Source organism: Muscardinus avellanarius (assembly GCF_963383645.1).
Source record: "Muscardinus avellanarius genome assembly, chromosome: 6".
Classification (NCBI taxonomy): Eukaryota; Metazoa; Chordata; class Mammalia; order Rodentia; family Gliridae; genus Muscardinus; species Muscardinus avellanarius.
This window is the reverse complement of record NC_137791.1, coordinates 57,420,229-57,440,371: the sequence shown is the minus strand read 5'-3', so window position 1 is coordinate 57,440,371 and position 20,143 is coordinate 57,420,229. Positions and strand designations below refer to the sequence as shown.

General features: G+C 36.7%; 1 pseudogene across 1 annotated transcript in view; it reads right to left on the bottom strand.

The window, feature by feature from the left end:
- LOC308264053 (rab GDP dissociation inhibitor beta-like) overlaps nt 1-20,143 on the bottom strand; it is a 58,980-nt pseudogene that overhangs the window by 26,413 nt on the left and 12,424 nt on the right. The window contains exon 2 of the transcript in view: nt 6,104-6,161. The product of the transcript in view is annotated as a rab GDP dissociation inhibitor beta-like (transcript). The remainder of the gene's footprint in view (nt 1-6,103; nt 6,162-20,143) is intronic.

The following is a 20,143-nucleotide window of genomic DNA, read 5'->3' as shown; positions in this document are numbered from 1 at the left end:
CCACCACACCCAGCTTTTCATTAAAATTTAATATTAATTTTAATCTAATATTTTATGAAGTTGTATGGCAGCAAACAGTGATTCTGAATATCAAATTAGCTCAAATTTCTTTTTCTTTCCCCAAGTTATTGTTCGGTATTATTTACTGTATTGTCTTTGTAGGAACTAGCTTTTCTGATTTTAGTTCAGCCAGTTTAAGTGATGTGTAAATTACTAATAAGAAATCAAAGACTATAAAACTTTGACCAGCTATGAAGTACTCTTTTGCTTGTTTTGTAATGAATGATGTGGTGATAAGGCAGAGCATCATTTTCTCTGGTAACAAGGCAGTTTCTCTGAGGCTTTAAAATGGGTTCGATCTTGAAAAGCTTAAGTATCAAAGCTTAAGAGGTTGGTTTGAATTTACTTTTTAGCATTGGCTTGCTTTTTTCTACAACACAGTAAATGGTTATTAAATGATACTTTGGATGATTTCATTCCTTTATTCCTCTTGTTTTTCTTCATCATCTCTCAGAATTTTGTGTGTAAATGCTACGAGAAAATAAAAGCAGTGTTTTATGTGAAACAGTTCACCCTAAATTTTCAGTACTTTATTTAAAAAGTAACTCTGAGCTTTAAAAGTTTTGGAATCTTTAAGTAATTCATATTTGGGGAAGATACCATGAGAGCTATTTTGAATGAATTATTTTAAAATAGATTTCTTCATTTAAGTTATGTTCTATTTGGGAATTCCTTTACACACATTGTTAAAAGATGGTAAAGTTTTTCCTTTAGTTTAAGATGATTGTGATTGTTAAAAGAGTCTTGATTTTCTCACCTGATCTAATGGAATGAGTAAACCTAAATGATGTTTTCAATTCTTTACTCATTATGTATCAAATTATGTTTCATTTTCCATTGGCCTGCTTTGGACAGTTGTCTATTGTAATTTTGTTTAGACTTTATTTCCACTCAGTACTGCTTTCATAGAGAAGACAACTGACTACTAACAGAGTAATGGGTTAAGCATTTGAAAATTATAGTTCTTATAATCATCTTGTAGTTTAGAAATTTGTGATAACTGTAAATATTGTTTTATAGCTTAATCAATAAAAATTAACTCTATTTTCTGTTGACTGAACTTTAAAAAAATTAGACCTTTCATCAATCAGCTCTTAAATTTACATACCCTTCCTTCACATTTTCCTATCCTACCTCATTCCTTAATCTTAAGGATTGATGAAGGATGAAGGTCCATATTCTATAGATTCTTCAATGCTGACAAGGGGTGAAGGTTCCATTTACTCAGGGACCAGAAGTTTCATCCTAACTGACCTGAAGGAGATAGACAGAAACTGGCCTAAGTTATTAAGTTGGATATTTTGGAGTCAAGCCAAAAGCTAACATCCCTGAAGGACACTGGCCCAGCAATATGAGGATCAGTAAGAGGTCTTTTTCTTATAGCCTGAAATTTTTTTGTGTGTCCATCATGCCAAGCCTGCAGTCAGAACTGCTGAGTTGGTGTTCATAAGCCTGGTTATCCGGTCAACAAACCATCCATCTAATTTTCATTGGTACTGCAATTACAGTTAGGTAGAAAGGAGACAAACAGGGGGAAAAGAGGGAACATGTATTTTTTTTTTTTTTTTTTTGGTGGTACTGGGGTTCCTGGAAGCCCTTCTACCTCCGGGCTACACTCCCAGACCTATTTTATATTTTTTTGAAACAGGGTCTCTTACGCCAGCGCGGCTGGCTTCGAACCTGCGCGATCCTCCTGTCTCCGCCTCCCAAGCACGGGGATTACAAGCGTGCGCCACCACGCCCGGCGGGAACATGTATTTTTAAATCTAGAAACTTCGTCATCTTTAACTCCATCCTACAAGGTCTATTCTATCCTGGGCAGAAGCCTCAATAGGCCTATACCCTTAATCACAATGGTTCCTCTTCACACCTGAGACTCCTGAGATGCTTAGTAAACAAAGGATCCATCAGGAAGGTCAAACTGAGGTGCCACCCAAGCCATCAGTGCTTGGAACCGGAGAATTCTGGGGAAAATATAGACCTCCATTTCTGGTGTGTGTCCCTACTCACCCCCTCACAGGATCTCCTATACAAGAACTATGGACCCCAAAGTTGCTCTCTCCCTTTTGAGATCGCTTGCATTCTTCCTTGGACATGTATCCCATACTTTCCTAAATAAATCTCTGTCTTTGTCTCTGAAAAAAAAATTCTCTTTTTTAATTAACTCCATTATTGTTATTATTATTATTATTATTATTATTATTATTATTATTTTGGTGGAACCCTTCTACCAGCGAAGCTTGCTTTGAACCTGTGTGATCCTGTTGTCTTTGCCTCCCAAGCGCGGGGATTACAAGCATGCGCCACCATGCCCGGATAATTAACTCTATTATTTATTGTACCTAGAATATACTCATTGTGATCGTGTTTCACATTGTTTTTTTGCATGGCTTGGCAGGCTGAATGCTCAGAGCTCCCTGAAAAGGATGTCCCTCCCTCTCTCTGAAATTTTTTTATTGGTGCATTGTAGTCATACATCTTAATGGGGTAATACATCTACAAGATGGTAGAGGCATACATGCACATATCACTCATTTAGCCCTTCCCCAATTCCCACCATGCTCCCCCTCTGAATAGCCTCTCATGTTTGGCTTAGTGATTGACTTTGATATTCAGTTTAAGAATGTACATCATGTACATTAGGAAATTTCCCTCTTCCCCCAACCAATCCCCCTCACTTAGGTCAACATATCTGCTATAATCTATGGTTTCCTCCTTCCTCATCCAGAATTCCTCCTTTGACCTATTTTCTCCCTGGCTTCCACATATTAGAGAGAACATCTGATTTCTTACTTTTTATGACTGACTAATCTTACTTAGCATAATGTTTTCTAGTTCCATCCATTTTCTTGTAATTAACATAATTTTATTCTTTTTTATAGCTGAGTAAAATTCCATATACTATATACTATAGTTTTGTCCATTCATCTGTTGATGAACATATTGGTTGGTTCCATAGTTTGGCAATTGTGAATTGTGCAGCTGTGAACATAGATACACATGCATTAGTTTGGTAGTTTGGTTTGCATTCTTTTGGATAGATACCAAAATGTGAGTGATATTGCTGGATCATATAGTAGGTTTCTTCACATTCTTCTGAGGATCTTCCATACCAGCCCCTGCAGTCCTCCTGGGTATATGTGGATTATTTGAGCTGTTTAAAGTTCACATTCTATAATGGGTTCTCAAGTATATTCTAAGCACTCTCATTTGCTCTGTAATGTCAGTTTATAGCCCCACATTTTGGTCTCCTCCAATGATTGGGACCCTGGTCTGGTGTCTTCTCTGCAGCCACTGCACCAGCACCCTTCTGGCTGCTTTTCTGTGTCTCTGAGCTCTCAAAAAGGATCTGTCTCTGAGAATTTCTCAGTGTACATAGGCAGCTGGTATCACTGCAGCTGAATCTAGTATTAAGTACAGGTTTCCATGTTTTCCACTGACTCTGAGCCTGCATATCTTCCCACTTATGTAGGTGGTGGGTGTCTCTGGGACCAGACCCAGTGTATATGCAGTATTCTGCATTCTTCACAGATCGGGTTAGATTGGTCAGACTTCTCCCTGATCACCACAATTGGGTGGGATGTGGCAATTTCCCAATGCCCTCCTAGGGCTCTGAACCCTGGGGACTGTAGGCCTTTTTGCCTGATCAGCCTTAAGGGCTATCTGCTAATTTGTGCCTTTGCTGTATCCATAGCAGGCCCACTCTCACCTTCACCAGGGCAAACCACCAAGTCTCAGACCCTGAGAGCCTATCACTTGCTGTGGGAGTCCCTCTGGCCATGCTGCGTGGTCTCCTGAGGGGATGGCAGGTTCATTTACAGTTTTGTTGAGTGCTGCTCTGGATCTCTGGAGGATGTGGTGAGCTCAGCTACCAGTGCTGCAGATTGTTGTCTGGGTCTGCAAAGGTGGAGCTGACTGCTTATAATTCTGATAAGCTACAGCTGCTTACTTTGTTTCAAGTCATTGGGATTTTATTCTGGGGTCTCTGGGTGTGCAATGCCAGCAGTCTTGGTGTAGTGAGGTAAGATGGTGCTGCTGTGACCCCCAAGGCCACAGCCAGAGGCAGATGGGTACTTTTCTGCTTTCTCTTCTGCCTTCTTGCTTTGTTTTCACCTGTCTTTCAAGTCTAGATGCTCTGTTCAAATTTACACTGGTCACTCTCATTTGTCAATATGCTGTTTTCAGGGCAAAGAGATCAAATGTCAGTAGGACTGATATGTGCTGCTTTCCTTGGTCGCCATCTTCCTGGAAGTCATGTTTTATAATTTAAGTAGTGGCATCATATTTCCCCAGTTCATCCTTCCTTTTTAAAAATATAAATCTATTTTACTTTGAGAAAAATCAAACTACAAAAAAATAGTTAATGGATAACAGGATGAACAAAGTGGTTTTTGTGATTTTTAGAAGCATTTCACAGTGAAGTTTTGTTCCTGTCAAGGAAACCTAGTTTTTGTTCATCCAGGATTTTTCTTCGCTGAAATGTGTTTGGGTGTAATCCATAGTATCTCTAGTGACTCTACTTTTTCCTGGCTGCAAAAGTTAAATAACTCTTAGGTTGAGATTTTCTTCGGTAGATGTTTCGATAAATCAATCAGTTTAGAGTCTAGTCTAGTTGATTTGAAAACCCAAATGATTTGTAAACCCAACAAGATGCTTTTGGTGACCAAATTAAAATGAAAACTTTTTTCGTTTGCTATTTATTATTTCTTTTATGTCATAAAGCCCAGTCCAAATATTGGTACATTTCAGATCAGAAATTCATTTATGTCTTACATGGATAAAAATTATAGAAAATATTCACTTTTCAGAGGCAAAGGCCCTAAAGCAGAAACTTTATATAAAGTCCTAGTTGTATTCCTGACTATTCATCTGACAAAGACACTTCCTTTTGTTTTATATTTGCTTGGCCTGATGTGTTAATGTTGCAGGAAACACACGAGGGCAGTCATATATTCTTTATCTTCATTTATGGGTTAGCTTCATTTTTGTCTGTAGCATGAATACCCCGTGCCTATGGTCATTTGGGCAGCCTGTGTGTTTGCAGAGCAATTCTTATCTTGGGGTCTCCGTCAGGCTCATTCCACCTCTCCAGGCAGATATTTCAGATTGTCCCACAGCCTTCACTTCCCAGTATCTCTCAGCATACTGTTTACACTGCACACCTCCTCTTCAGATGGGCAGCTTTGGGGTGTGTGGAAGTCATTCATTTGGGAGTTGTTTTTTTTTTTTTTTTTTCAGAATGCCCATGGCTGTGCATTAGCCTGGGTACATCCAGAGGTGAAGCTGGATAAGGACATTTTAGAACAGCCTCTCAGTATGTTTTGAAAGACTCCCCTGATGAAAAGGCAATCACTAAACTACCTGAGCATACCAGGAGCCCTGGAGATATGTCATTTGGCAGTTATCCCTGTTTCAAATGAGAAGAAGCATTCTGACATAGGATGGCATTGCCTATAACTGGTGAAAGAGAATATTGCTATGTTAACAGAACATTAAATTATTCATCTGTCATTAATTCATTCACTCAGGAAATATTTATTTGGGTGCTGGTTGTATATCAGGAACACTGAAGACTCAGCATTCAGGCCACTAACAAGGTACTGGCCTGTGCAGACACTTAGTCTTTTCTCTCCCAAGTTCCTCTCCTCTCCATTTCTGCTTTGCCTAAATAACTGTCTTTTAAGATGTCAATCAGGCAATGCCATATGTATCAGTAATATCCTAACCAGAACCTCTAGATAGTACTGGAGGCCAACTCTGGAATACTCTAGAATCTATGTCGCGTTGCTCTTGTCTGTGTCTCATCGTTTATAACTGCTCTCACACTTATGGTGGGCTCCTTGCATGTCTTGTTTTAGCCTCGGGATTAATTCAGGGAAAAGATGGTGACTTGCATGCTAGCCTGGAAAACTCATGTCTTCAGCGCCTTATGTACTAATTTTCCATCCATTAGTAGAATTAATCAGAATGCATGTGTCTGCAGTCTTTAAAAGTTAAAAGGTCTTGCAGAGGGTCTATTCTAAATAAATATGGGGAAACTCACCTGTAACTCTTCAACAGGAAGCAAGAAGACATTTTTCATAAGAAGTATACTTTCTACACTGAATTAGAAGTATAAACAGTAAAAACATTACCTACATTACCTAGTGTATATATCTGATATTTCATACTACACTTGAAGTTGACTTTTTTGGTTCCTTATTAAGTCATTCAACAAGCATAATTTGAATCTATTTTGTGGGGTGTGTGTGTGTGTGTGTGTGTGTGTGTGTGTGTGTGTATTACTAGGGATCAAACTCAGGAGCATTCTATCTCTGTCGCTACACCATAAGTTCTATTTTATTTTATTTTGAAACAGAATCTCACTGGGTTGAGGACAATATCAGTACTTGATGAGTCTGTCCAAAAACCTGCCATCCTATCTCAGCCTCCCGAGCACTGAGATGACAAACGTGCCTCCATGCCCAACTCAAGTCTGTCTTTCTTAATACCTTATTTTTTCATAGTCTCTGTGATACCTTCTTTTTTATTACCCTTCAGTCTCAATGCTCCAGTCTCTTTTGGTGGCCTTTTATGTTCAACCTTCTTAATGATAGAGCTTCCTTAAGGTTTTTTCTTTTTTTCAGATCAACCTGTCCTCTTTTCCTACACCTCTATCTGTAATAATATCACCACTTTGAAGGGCCTCTGTATCATCTGCATGCTGATGCTCCTATCATTTTTTCTTCTGCTTCAATACTTTTATTATAGGTAGTAATTCATTTAAAAAGCTTAGTCATGAGTAAAGAATAGACTGATAGATATCTGTAGCTGAAGACAGGACTTTTTATCAAATCTAATGATGCTTCATTAATATATTCTTATCAGGTATCTTTTTTTAAAAAAATTGAACAACTGATATTTTTATTTTATTAAATCATTCATTTTTATAGTTCTTATCTATTCCTTACAATTTTACCATCTGATTTTGTGTATGGAACTGAGGATTTAACCTAGGGGCATTCTACCTCTGAGATACACTCCCAGTCCCCTTTTGAAAAATTTTTGTTGTTGTTGTTTTGAAACAGTTTCACTAGGCTGAGGGTCTTGCTAATTTTCTGAGGCTGTGCTTGAACCTACAATCCTCCTGTCCTAGCCTTCTAAATACTGGGATTAGAAATGTGTTCCACCCCACTCAGCTTGATTTTACTATCTGTACCCTTAGTGTCCTAGGGCTGCAATAAGAAATTACCATAACAAAAACGAAGTTTCTCACAGTTGTGAAGTGTGAAAGGAAGATGGCAGCAGGGCCGTGCTCCCTCCAAGGACCCTAGGAGAGAGAGATGCCCATCTTATCTTTTTCTGGCTTCTGGGGGCTCCTTACCAGTCCTGGTTTTCTTTGTAGCTTTGTAGCTACATCTTCAGTCAGCCTTCTCTATGTGTAACTCAGACCATATCATTGGATTTAAGGCTTATCCTTTATGGAGTGACCTCCTCTTAACTAATTTTATCTGTGAAAGACCCTATTTCCAGTGTTCTGGGGGGACATGAACTTTGGAGAACACTCACCCACTACCTCTCTATGCAAAATGCTCAGTGTTCAAGGTCACTGTAGTGCCCAGTGTAGAATCTGGAAAAACAGCTTCCAAACTCTGCTACCTGTGGGTGGATGGCCTGGGGCAGATTACTTACTGCTCTGTGCCTTCGCTTTCTCATGTATAAAATGGGAAAGATAATGATGCCAGCTCATCTCATGGAACTGTCGTAAAGATTAAAAGATTTCATATAAAGTGCATAGAACAATGCCCAGCAAAAAGTGGCATGTTAGTTGGTAACTGGTATCAAAACTAGTCTTTGTTTTTCAGGCTTATGAAGATGCTTTTCTGAAAATTGTCTCCATATGTGTCCCTCACTATCATCACTGCTGGGGAGTTGTAAGGGGTGGGCAGTGGTAAAGCAAATGGCCTTTGCACATCTCCGAGGTCATTTCTGGATCAACCCCCTCAGAAATCTCTGCACGGCTGAGTGGCTGCAGATTGTGGGGCCTTTTGAGGCTCCAGGTGCCTGTGGTTACCTGGGATCCTTGGAATGTTAATTAATTTTCATATTTCTCTTCAAGTTTCTTTTTTTTTTTGGCTCAAACAAAGAATTTCTGAGTTAAGTCCCCAAGTGTCTTTTTGTTCACTAACACTCTTACAAGAGGTTATCCTTAAAGTTTTCTTGTAATTTTTAGGAGCCTTTCAAATGCATTGCAACTTGTTGGTGAAGCTGTTTTAAAATCTGCTCCTAGGTCTTGCACTGCAGCTTTTGGTAACATCTTCACACTAAAGATTCTGGGATTTTTTTTTTTTTTTTTTGTATTAGGGATTGAATCCAGAGAAATGCTACTTCCAAACTATACCCTCAGCTTATTTTTTTGTTTGTTTGTTTTGTTTTGAAACAAGGTCTTCCTAGGTTGCTCAAGGTCTTGCCTAGTTGCTGAGGAGGCTCTTAAACTTGTAAGCCTCCTGTTCAGCCTCCCAAGGACTAGTATTCTAGGCATGCTTCTGGATTATTTTTAGATTGTGTGTTTCACAGTAATAGTTAGGTAGATTGATCAAAACAGAGGAACACTGAGTAGGGAACATAATCTCATTTTACCTCGGAGACCCTCCTGGCTTCATTATAAGTTATTGTGCTTAAGTATGCCTCATTGTATATTATTCTCTGTAGCATTTTTTTTTTCTTCAAGAAAAAAAAATACTGTAAAGTATATCAGGTGATAGTGTTGTGTGCTTACTTTGTGATGCCAGATATATTTATGGAAGCAAATTGAAGTCTTTTGCATCCTTTCCTGCTATTAGACACCAATGGCAAAAAGCATGATCCAACCAAGCTAAGGAATTTATATATGTAAGTTTTGATACTCAGTATAATTTATAAACATGCATTTTTAGATATAATTGCTTATTGCTAGTATACTATGAAATTAAACTGATATTAAAATGAGCACATTCCTTAACATTTTTATTAATAGAAACAGTACTTACCAAATTGACTCATTCTCAGTACTTATGTTAACTATATATACTGTATCTGGATTTTACCTCATTGATCCATTTCTTTGATATTTTCTATATACTAGTGTATTCAGAATAGACATGTTTCTTCATTGGAGTTTAGAGTACATATATTACTGGTTTAGTGCTAAACTTTGAGGTTAGAGAGATGAATGGGACCTGAACCTTTGCTTAGTAAATCTGGAAGAGGAAATTGACATGTAAACCATTAAGTTAAAGTCTAGTATATAAAGGGCAAGATAAAGAAATTAACTTGATCTAGGGAAGAGGGTGGGGAGGCGTTTACTTAGAGGAGGCAACAGCTGAACTGTATTTTAAAATATAAAGGAAGCTTATTGACAGGTATGAACAAAAGAAAAGACTAGCACGATCTTCTCCTCTACCAAAGCAAAACAAAATAAATAAATCAAATAGTTGTAGTTTTGTCACGCTGGTTAAGAATGTACAGGCCTACAACTCAGACGGGACGTGTGGGTCAGACATGAACACTTGGTCATTGAGGCTCTGAGTCAGGACATGCTTACTTAGAGGGCATAAATTGAGTTGGTCAGAGGGCCTAGTGATGAGCAGAGAAACTCTAGTGCTCAGTAGTGGGTAGGCCTGCAGAGAGAATACAAATTATGGACTGTGAGAAGGTTGTGGAGTCAGTGAACTTTGAGGTTCAAGTGAAGTTAAAGAGTGGGCTCAGTAGATACAGTGGAAGATGTATGCTGGGAGGAGAGAAGGTGATAGTTTCTTTAAGACATCAGGTAAATTTTGTTTCCTTCAAAAGATGAATCATTTAGGGGTGATGATAATATTCAGGATTGATTATGTGAATGAGTGACCAAAATAAAGTAAAAAATGTACTCATGGAGATTAAGGGACTGTAGAACCACACAGACTGATTCAAGTTAAAATATATATATATAATCTCATTTTGACTAAAAGAGCTGCCAATCACTATCATCTACCATTAGAATTTTAAGGTGCTCAAATGTATTTCATAATGTGCATATATTTAAGTAATCCTAACACATTATATGAAACTCAATTGTTATGAAATATAATAAGACTAATTGTCACAAAATATTCCTTCGAAAGGTTTCTATCATTTAGATTTGGAAGGTTTGCTATATAAGGTCATTTGAAAATGATTAAAGAAGATTTATACCATTATTTTTAAAATGTATGTGACCTCCAAAACCTTGGCAGTTACCAAGAGTAAAGTGCCTTGAATTTGATATTTGTAGCTTAGAAGTCATTATTGAAAATTAATCACCTGTCTATGCTTTGAAATCTTTAAAATAGTATTTGATTTCTCATCTTTCATTACCATTGACTGTTTCTAGCTGCCCTTACATTCTTTCTTTCTTTTTATAATTAACTAAAACCATAACCTGGAAAGAACACGAGTTATTTGAATCTTGTTCTGAAAAATCATTGAAGTTTTAATACCTGCAGGGAAATAGATAGCTATCAAAACCATTTTGGCTCACTCTCTGTTAACTTACTCTCAACTCTCCTTTGGTTGTTACATAAAAACACACATAAGTTGACCTTTCTGGTTTTAGACAAGTTGTAAAACATAATTCTAAACTTAAAAAATAACTGGAATATAACTATTCAATTTCACAAATGTTAATAAAACTGCTTTTATTTTTTCTTAAAAACTGCTTTTGAAATCAGGATGTTTAATTAATATAATGAAGATATGAGCTTAAATGAATGATACAATGTAAAATACCAATTTTTAGGTATGATTTTTAATAAAAATTCTAGCACGTGCATGTATTGGTCAGCGTTTACATTGCTGTGAACAAAATACCTGACAAAATCAACTTAGAAGAGGAAAAGGTTATTTTTTATTTATTTATATTTTGGTGGTACTGGGGTTCCATGGAAACCCTTCTATCTCCGGGCTACACTCCCAGACCTATTTTTATACTTTTTTATTTGGAAACAGGGTCTCTTAAACCAGCGCGGCTGGCTTCGAATCTGCACGATCCTCCTGTCTCTGCCTCCCAAGCTGGGGATTACAAGTGTGCGCCACCACGCCCAGCAGGAAGAGGTTATTTTAGCTCATGGTTTCAGAGGTTTAGTCCATAGTTGGCAGACTCCAAGGGAAAAACATTATGGTGTAAACGTGGCACATCAGAAGCAGCTCCTCAATTTATCACTGCTGGAAGCAGAGAAACAGAGAGAGAGTGGCCAGGGAGATATAGTCCTTAAGGCCACCTCTTCCAGCTATGCTTTGCCTCTGAACCCTGCTGCCTTTGGGACATGCTTCCAACACATGAGCTTTTGTGGGGAGGTTCCAGATCGAAGCCATCACGGTACATAATAGCATTTGATCATCTAAGCAGTCACTCCACAAATAACAATAACTAAAAGGTTTTTTCAATTAAATTATTCTGGATTGAAAGTTCTTATTTTCTAATCTTTCCTTAGACTTAATTCTTAAAGAAATTTTATTAAAGTTGCATATATATATATATATATATCAGAATTATGAAATAAAATTTTCATTCTTATGCATAACTTCATTTTAAATGAAAAATATAGCAAGAGGGTAGTTTTATTAATTATTATTATAAAGAAATAAAACTATCTTGAATGGATTTAAACTTCCTTCTGAGCTCATTCTGCTGACTTCCTAGTTATTAAAAAGATAACTCCCAGTTAACAGTATTTCAGCTTTTTTGGGATTAATCCATATTGGTTAGCAAATTATCTTGGTATAAATACTCAATCTTTTAATCTCTTTTAGCCCTTTTCATAATTCTCTAACCATCCTCTGAGACTTCACCTGTGGCAATGGGTCCAATCAGTGTTTTTTCAGTTACTGTGGGTTCTTTGCCACTGGGAGTCTGGTTTGATATGAGCTTATTTTTGTCAGTTGAGGAAGGGTGACTGGTTCATTCTGGTCTTCTAGGTTATTCTAAAGGTATCTCACACTGAAGGCCACAATCCAAACTGTTTATCTTTAGGTTTTTTTTTTCTTTTTTTGGGTGGGGGGGTCTGGAGATGGAACCCGGGGCATTCAATTTCTGAGCTATACCCCTGCCCTATTTTTTATTCTTTATTTTGAAACAGGGTCTCACTAAGTTATGGAGGGCCTCAGTAAGTAACTGAACCGTGATCCTCAGGTCTCAGCCTCCCAAGTGCTGGGATTACAAGCATATGCCACCACGCCTGGCCTTTATCTTTAGTTTTGAAGACATCAAATAATATATCCACCCTTCTTGCTCTTAGGCCTTTGGTACCTACCAGCATTCTCAGCTATTGTTTTAAGTTTTTATTGGTACTGGAGATTGGACTCAGGGGCATTTTACCTCTAAGCTATACCCTCAGCCTTATTTTTTATTTTGAAACAGAGTCCCATTAAATTGCAGAGAATCTCATTAAGTTGCTGAGGCTGCCTGTGAACCTGCAATCCTCCTGTCTCAACATTACAAGTACTGGGATTAGAAGCATGTGCCACCACACCGGATTGAGTATTGCTTTAAAATTGACTGTGAACTATAGTGAGAAATAAATTTTAAATAATTATCCAGTATGAATGTTCTTGTACATAGACCTGACAAAACTATTGTTTTATAAACCAATACTTACCTATGCTACTTGAGATTACAACTTAATAGTTTCTATGCTACTCTGGTAAATTAAAAACAAAAAGAAAACCCAAACTAGTAATTTGAGATATACTCTGTTGTCTCCTCCACAAAGGTTCAGGCTGGATGCTAGGATTTTATGAGGACACTTAAATTTGACCTCTTGGTTCTCTATCTTTTCTTCTCATAGTCTCCCATTGCCAAAAGGAGCAGGCCTTTTTTTCTTCCTACAAATCAGAGCTTTCCTTTTTATCATTGGCTGAGCACTGTCAATGTTATGGGTAAGTTCTATGATGCAGGTGTCTTACTTCTTGATATGGGAAAAGGCTACCAAAAAACACAAGTTATTTTATTTTTCTAAAACTGTCATCCCCAAGCAATGGTTAGGATTGTGATATTAGGAGATTGTCTGGGTCATTTTTCTACTCTGGAAAAAGCTGTGTGAATAAAAGTAAAATAGTACTGTCATTTTTCTTAGTCTTTTACTCATTTACAGGTAATAACAGTTTTCCCTTTTAACTGTTGGGCTGTGTTGGAATATGGTACCTTTAAAGGAAAAAGTGCGTTCTTGCAAATTTTCCCTGCCTGGGTTTGTAATTTCTAGAAGATTTTTCAGATACTATTTTATATGAGATTTAAAATAGATATAAACCAAGTGTGGTGGCACATGCCTGTAAGTGTGGTGGCACATGAAAGGCTGAGACAGGAGGACCTCAGGTTTGAGGATAACTTCAGCAATGTAGTGAGACTCTCTAGCAAGACTCTGTTTCAAAATAAAAATAAAAAAGGCCGAAGGTGTAACGCAGAGGTAGAGTGTCCCTGGGTTCAATCCCCAGTACCTCCCCAAACAACAACAAAACAAAAAAACAAAAAACAAAAAAACAAAAAACCCCACAAAAACCCATATATGATAGGTACTGAAAAAAGAAGAAAAGGGATTTTGTTTTCTATACTACTTTATGACATTCTGAAAAATGCTTCTAAATGCAAACAATAAACAAAACTACCTATGCCAGTACACAAGGAAAACCTCTCTATAAAAAGAAATTAATTTAGCTTCTTTTACAAACATACAGTATTGCCATTTTAAGGGTTTTTTTTTTTTTGCTGCTTTCTGATTTTTTAATTGAAATGCTTATTGTCTCTTGTTAACTAAGTATATTAATTATACAACCTGTGCCCAGTTGCTCAACCTTTTCCAAAAGAAGCCCCCAGTTTCCATTAAAGAGTTTTATGGGGGCTCCCCACATGTCAAATTTCACACAGCCAGTTATACTGTTTTTTATTTTTTTTATGAAGGTCTTTGAATGCATTTGCCAAGGCCTCCCACTAATTGTTTTATGGGCTCAGTGTGGGACTTGCATCTCTGACTGGAGAGCCCCAAGTTAGGGGACTATGGGCATGAGGATTGTCAAGCACACCAAGAGCGAACACTAAAATAAGTAAATAAATAAAAAGATCCTGGTGAACCACGATGCTGTTGCCACAGAGCATAAGCAGAGCCACAAAACATGCCAAATGCTAACTGATTTTAAATAGTGACCCCTATGTCAGAGAATACTTACTTAATTAGCTTTGGGAGAGAAGTTCAAATCACAAATAGCTTTATAGTTAATTTGAGTGCTGTCTTTAAGGTTTGGCACTGGTAAATTATTGTTTTCCAAGTTGGGGGGGGTGCATCAACTGGGTAAGTATTTTTCTGTATTCTTTTGAAGAGATAAGTCATCGTGATTATCTGTGAACATTTAGTCCTGGGAAAATGTGTTCAAAGTTGTGCTCTGTTAGGTATTTTTTCTCTGAAAAGGTTAAGGAAGTAGGTTTTTACCCTCAGTAACCATTAAATTGCATATATCTACACTAACAGAGTAACTTTCTGAACCTTAAAAGAGTTCTACTCCTTCATCAGGCTTGATATTGCTTCTTCTCTGCCCCAAGGACTCTGCATGTTGAACCTGTCTCCTCTAGAGACTGAAGCTGGGCATTTTTGAGGTATGGTATGACTTTAGAGAGTGCTGTTGACTTGGTTCATGTTGAAATGTGACCAGAATCAGCCACACTTGAGTTGACCTGGGATAGTAATGTTATATTTGGTAGGAAAGTGAGTGTCACCTGTCCTTGCATGCTGATAACCTACACACTGAATGACACAGTAATATTTTCATAAATTTTGACTTTATTTTTCAGGAAGTTTTTAAAGTAGAAAAGTAAGAGTTTTTAGTAACCTAAATGTTCTAATTTTAGAAAGATTTTAATAATTCTAGTAAAATTGGATTAATAATTCTTTATGATATGTATTTATAATTCACATTTTGTTGATATGTTTATTATATGTGTGTATAATATTTCTTTTGGGATGTGTGTGTGATATGCCTATATGCAATTCTGTTACACTATTAATACAAGAGCAATATGTAATGTAGCAAGCAAACCACAAATGAAAAATGATGTATATTAAGTATAAAATTAGTTCAGTATTGCAGACTACAGAAAGTAATTTCAATAGTCTGTTAATATTTTATTAATAGAACTATTTTTGTTCTTGCAAAGTTACAAGATTGCAAAATCTAAGGCAGAGAGGAAAACTTGATGGTAATTTTTTTATCACTATAATGTCAAGAAATTTTCACCTCAATTGTAATTACCCATCATATATACTTTTAGACAGCATGCTATTATTTACTGTATGGAAAATTACTCCTGAAAGACAGACTTTCTCTGGATGGCTTCCTAATATGTCTTTATTTTGAAGAAGAATCACTTTACCAGTCTGAACGTGAAAAATCAACCTTAATACTCTCTACTAAAGATGTGTGTGTGTGTGTGTGTGTGTGTGTGTGTGTGTGTGTGTGTGTGCTGGGTATTAAACCCAGGGGCATTCTACCTTCAAGCTGCATTCCCAATCCTATTTTTTTAATTTTTTATTTGGGAACTGGGTCTCATGAAATTGCTGAGATTCCCTAAGTTGTTGAGGCTTTGAACCTGTGATCTTCCTGTCTCAGCATCTCAAATACTGGGATTACTAGCTAGTGACATCATGCCCATTAAGGATAAGTTTTAAGCTATCCTTTACAAATTCTGTGAACTTGAATATAATATAATATAATATAATATAATATAATATAATATAATATAATATATAATTCTGTAAACTTTGAATATAATTATTCAAGCCACAAATGATGGTTAAACATTGTAAACATTTTCACTATTGTCAACATTTCTTCTCTTGACTGTATTTTCCTCCCTATTTTGGTCTGTGAAGGACCAGTTGAATAGATCTTAACACAACTTCTATGCCATGCTGTTAGTGGGTCCAAATACCCCAATGGAACTCACATCAAAGTGAGTCTGCTTGGAGTCTGAAATGCTATTGCCATGCAACTTACCCTTGTGTATAATTAATCTTTATATAACTTATTTTGCTTCATAATCCTTACAATTTCTTCATAATTATAATTCTTGTAATTTCCTCATAATTATAGTTTCTTTCTTTATGGTTATTATTTATGATTTGCTTATAATTATTCTATTGAATAGTTTTCTATGCTTTTTTATGAGTGTGTGGTACTGGAGATGGAAGCCAGGGGCATTCTACCTCCAAGTGACACCCTCAGCCCTAATTTTTTATTCTTTATTTTGAAACAGGGTCTCACTGAGTTGCAAAGGGTCTAAGTAGCTGATGCTGTCTGAGAACCATAATTCTCCTGTCTCAGCCTCGCGAGTGCTGGGATTACAATGATGTGCCACCATGAGCGGCTTCTATGCCTTTTTTATGTATATGATGAGAAAAAACTGTAGCCTCAGTAATACACTGCATAGTAGTTTTCTGAGTTATTTTCAATTAACATGGTCAATTAGCATATATTTTCTCATTATTGTGTACATTATTATGTATGCATGTACACAGTAACTTTATACATTTATTAAGTAACACCATAACATTTTTTGGCCCAGGTTTCATTCTACCTCTGAGATATACCCTCTCAGCCCTTATTTTTTGTTATGAAACAGGTTCTCCCTAAGTTGCTAAAGCTGGCCTTGAAGCTTTTGGTTCTCGGGTCTCAGCCTCCCAGTTAATTGAATTTCAGGTGTGTGCCACCACTCCCTGCTACTTTATACATTTTTATCTCTGTTAATCCTTTAGAGGTAGCATAATGGTATTCCTACTTGCAGATGAGCAAATAGTTTTAAGAGAATTTGGTACGTGTCCTACACAGAAAGTTGGGATATGAATGTAACAGGCTTCTATATTCTGAAATTTTTTGTTTGAGAAAGGAAGTATTAACATTCACGGTACTATTCAGATTTGGACTCACTCGGTAATTGGTGTCTAAGGTACAGAGGCCACACTAGGCAACTACTAACAGCAGGTGCATAGTAGTTATCAGTGGATTCCACATGCCTGGGTTCGTCCTTGCATTTCCACGGGATAAACGTTTGAAGCTTCTTGAACTTCACTTTCTTGGATTGAATAATAATGAGTGTAGACTATTCTTTTAGCCATAGAGCTCATTGTTGAAATGAAGCCACTTTCAGCAGCTATTTTCATTGAGAAGGTAGAATCAGATGTGCTCCTATAGGAGCTGAAATAGTAGGAGGAGGGATGGTTCTTAAACTTTCTCTGCTGGATTTGTCCCTACCCCTAGGCACTGTTCAAAGGGCAGTAGATTAGATGATCTTTCAGCTCAAAGATAATTTGGGTTCTGGGTATCTTTGTGATCTTCTGAAAGGTCCGGCTCATGCTTGGAGCTGACCTTAGGAAAACCTACAGTTTGGAACTAAATAACAGGTGAGTAAACTACTCCAGAGGCACAGCTTTTGGCACTGGGTTGCTTTCAATTATTAGGGCGTTCAATTTAAGGATGTTATATCTTGACTAACATATATTGTTTTGGGGACCACAGTGCTCACTTTCATTTTTGGAAGAATCCCTGGTCTTTCTGAGAAAAAATTTTCTTTCCCTCTCTGCCCTTAGGCATTAAAAACATTTACTTGACAAATCTGTATTACTTCTGCTTGGCAACCAAAGTTGCTTTTCTTCACTTTTTTCTGGGATAAGCAAGGTAAAGTTGGAGCTTCAAAATTACTGGAACCATCCAATCAGCTTAATTATTTCCTGTGTAGTGACTTCTCGTCCTTATATTTCTAGAAAAAACTTACTCTGCTCTTAAATTAGAGTAAAATATTATTAATAACTTTTTTGTATTATACTTTTTTCAGTATTAGAAAACTTGGTGAAGATAGTGAAGATTTGATAATCCAATAAAAGATCCAATAGTGATTATTACCTTAATTAGAAATAGAGCTTGGGGGTTCTCCTTTTGATAGTAAATCAGTCAAAAGATAAGGCAAAGTAAAGACAGTAAAATGATAAGGCAAAGTATCAGGTTGCTTTTCAAAGCAAAATGTGTGGTGATGGTGCTGGGGTTTTGGTGGAAAATGAGTTTTATTGGTTTGTGCCAGATGGAGATTGGCAGCAATCAGGACTTTATAAGAATTCAGTGAATGTATTAGGAATCCAGTTTTAGATAGCAAAAATTACTTTCAAGACACAAATTTCTTTTCTCTCTCATTCTGAGAATAGTAGTTTGAATATGTGTGACTCAATGATGAATGGATGGGAAATATTATTTGTGAAAAATTGTGTGTTTCTTTAGATTGTATTGCAGGATACTTGGTGGTTTTTCTTTTACATGGATGTTTTACAGGTTATACAATTTTTACAGAATAATCAGTTTTATGCATAAAGAAATACTACACAATCATATTAGATTCATATGGTTTTTCAGTTATGTTTGATATCCAGTGCTTTGCAAAGTGTTTTTCTATAATCTGAAGTATTACTTAAATTAAAGATGTTATGTTTTACAAACTTTATTTAAAGCCAACCACAATATTAGCCTAGAGGAGTTTGCCCTGGAGTTCAGATGCATCTGCCATTTTGAATGGATGCTCCAGGGACCTGTCTTATTTTGTTTCTATCAAGAACACCTTGTTAACTTTGGTGATCATGTCCAAAGTCAGCAATACATGCTGAGTTTTGTGAGTTATTTGGCTATATTAGGTTGCATTTTTCAAAGCTGTCACAATTTTCATTGAATCTTATAGTGTTATATTGATTTATGTAGTGTCTCTGTATGTGTGAATTGTAAATGGTCACTTTTGGTTTCTGCAGTTTAAAAAATAGTTAAAAATAGTAACTTAATCTTGTTCATAGGTGAAAATCTCATAGATAACACTTAGAAAACAGATGACCTCAGATTAACTTATGTGTTGATTTTAAGTGCAATTTAGACCATATGATTTTACTTTGAAACTTAATTAAAGGAGATTTTTACCTTTATCAAAGATATGTCTTTGGTAGAATAGTAGGAGTTACTTTAAAAATAAATTTCTTTCGCAAAATAGATTTCCTTTGTTTTGAAAGTTATTTGTATGTTATTTATTCTTCCAAAATTTTTTTTTGTGTGTATGTGGTACTGGGGGTTGAATCCTGGGGCATTCTACCTCCAGGCCACACCTCCACCCCTATTTTATTTTTGTTTTGAAACAGGGTCTCCCTAGGTTAGTGAGAGTCTCACTACTTGCTAAGGCTGTGATCCTCCTATCTCAGCCTCCCAAGTATTGGGATAACAAGTGTGCACCACCATACCTGGCTTATTCTTCCAAAAATTTTAAATTTCACTCATAGTAACTGGTGAACTCAGATAATCTGGATACAACTACACATCACAGGTTCAAGGAAAGGACAATAAAATCTCTGGTGGACAAACCAATTTGTTTATTTCTTGTGGGTAACTGATGAATTAACCTGACTCTAAACCTGCACTAATGTATTAACATTTTCAATTAAACTCAGCAAATACTGACAGTTTTACTATGATTTAGTCATTAAGCTTTCCTAACTGAGAAATAGTGGATGGAATATTTTCTTTCCTCATAGAGCCAATGGGCTACACATGCATGAAGCAAAACCCCAAATTAATAACATTCAAGATAATAACATAGGGACTATGCAAAGCACAGGCATTCTCTGATGGTTAAGAGAAGGACAGGGTCAGAGATGGAAGGGGAAAAATAAAATCATTCTAAAGGAATCAGATTCTGAAGGATTCCATGTTTGAAATTATTATTGAAGAATCAGCCTTTGGGTGAGAAAAGCTGGAGGGAAAGGACATGAGGTCATGTGAGTTAAGTTATGGAGGTCAGGAACTGGGAAATAGTAGAGAAATGAAGTTCCAGAACAGCAATCTTGAAATAGTTGTGCATGAAGAAAATTGCCATGTAATGGGTCTTAAATGCCAGGCCAAGAGTGTTTCCTTAGTTTGCCAGGCAGGGAGAAAAGCAGTAATCTGGTAGTAAGCTTTATGGAGAGCAGCTGGTACTCTGCTTGGGAAGACCTGGAATGCACTTAGAATTTGTACTGATAGATAATAAAGAGCCCAACTGCAT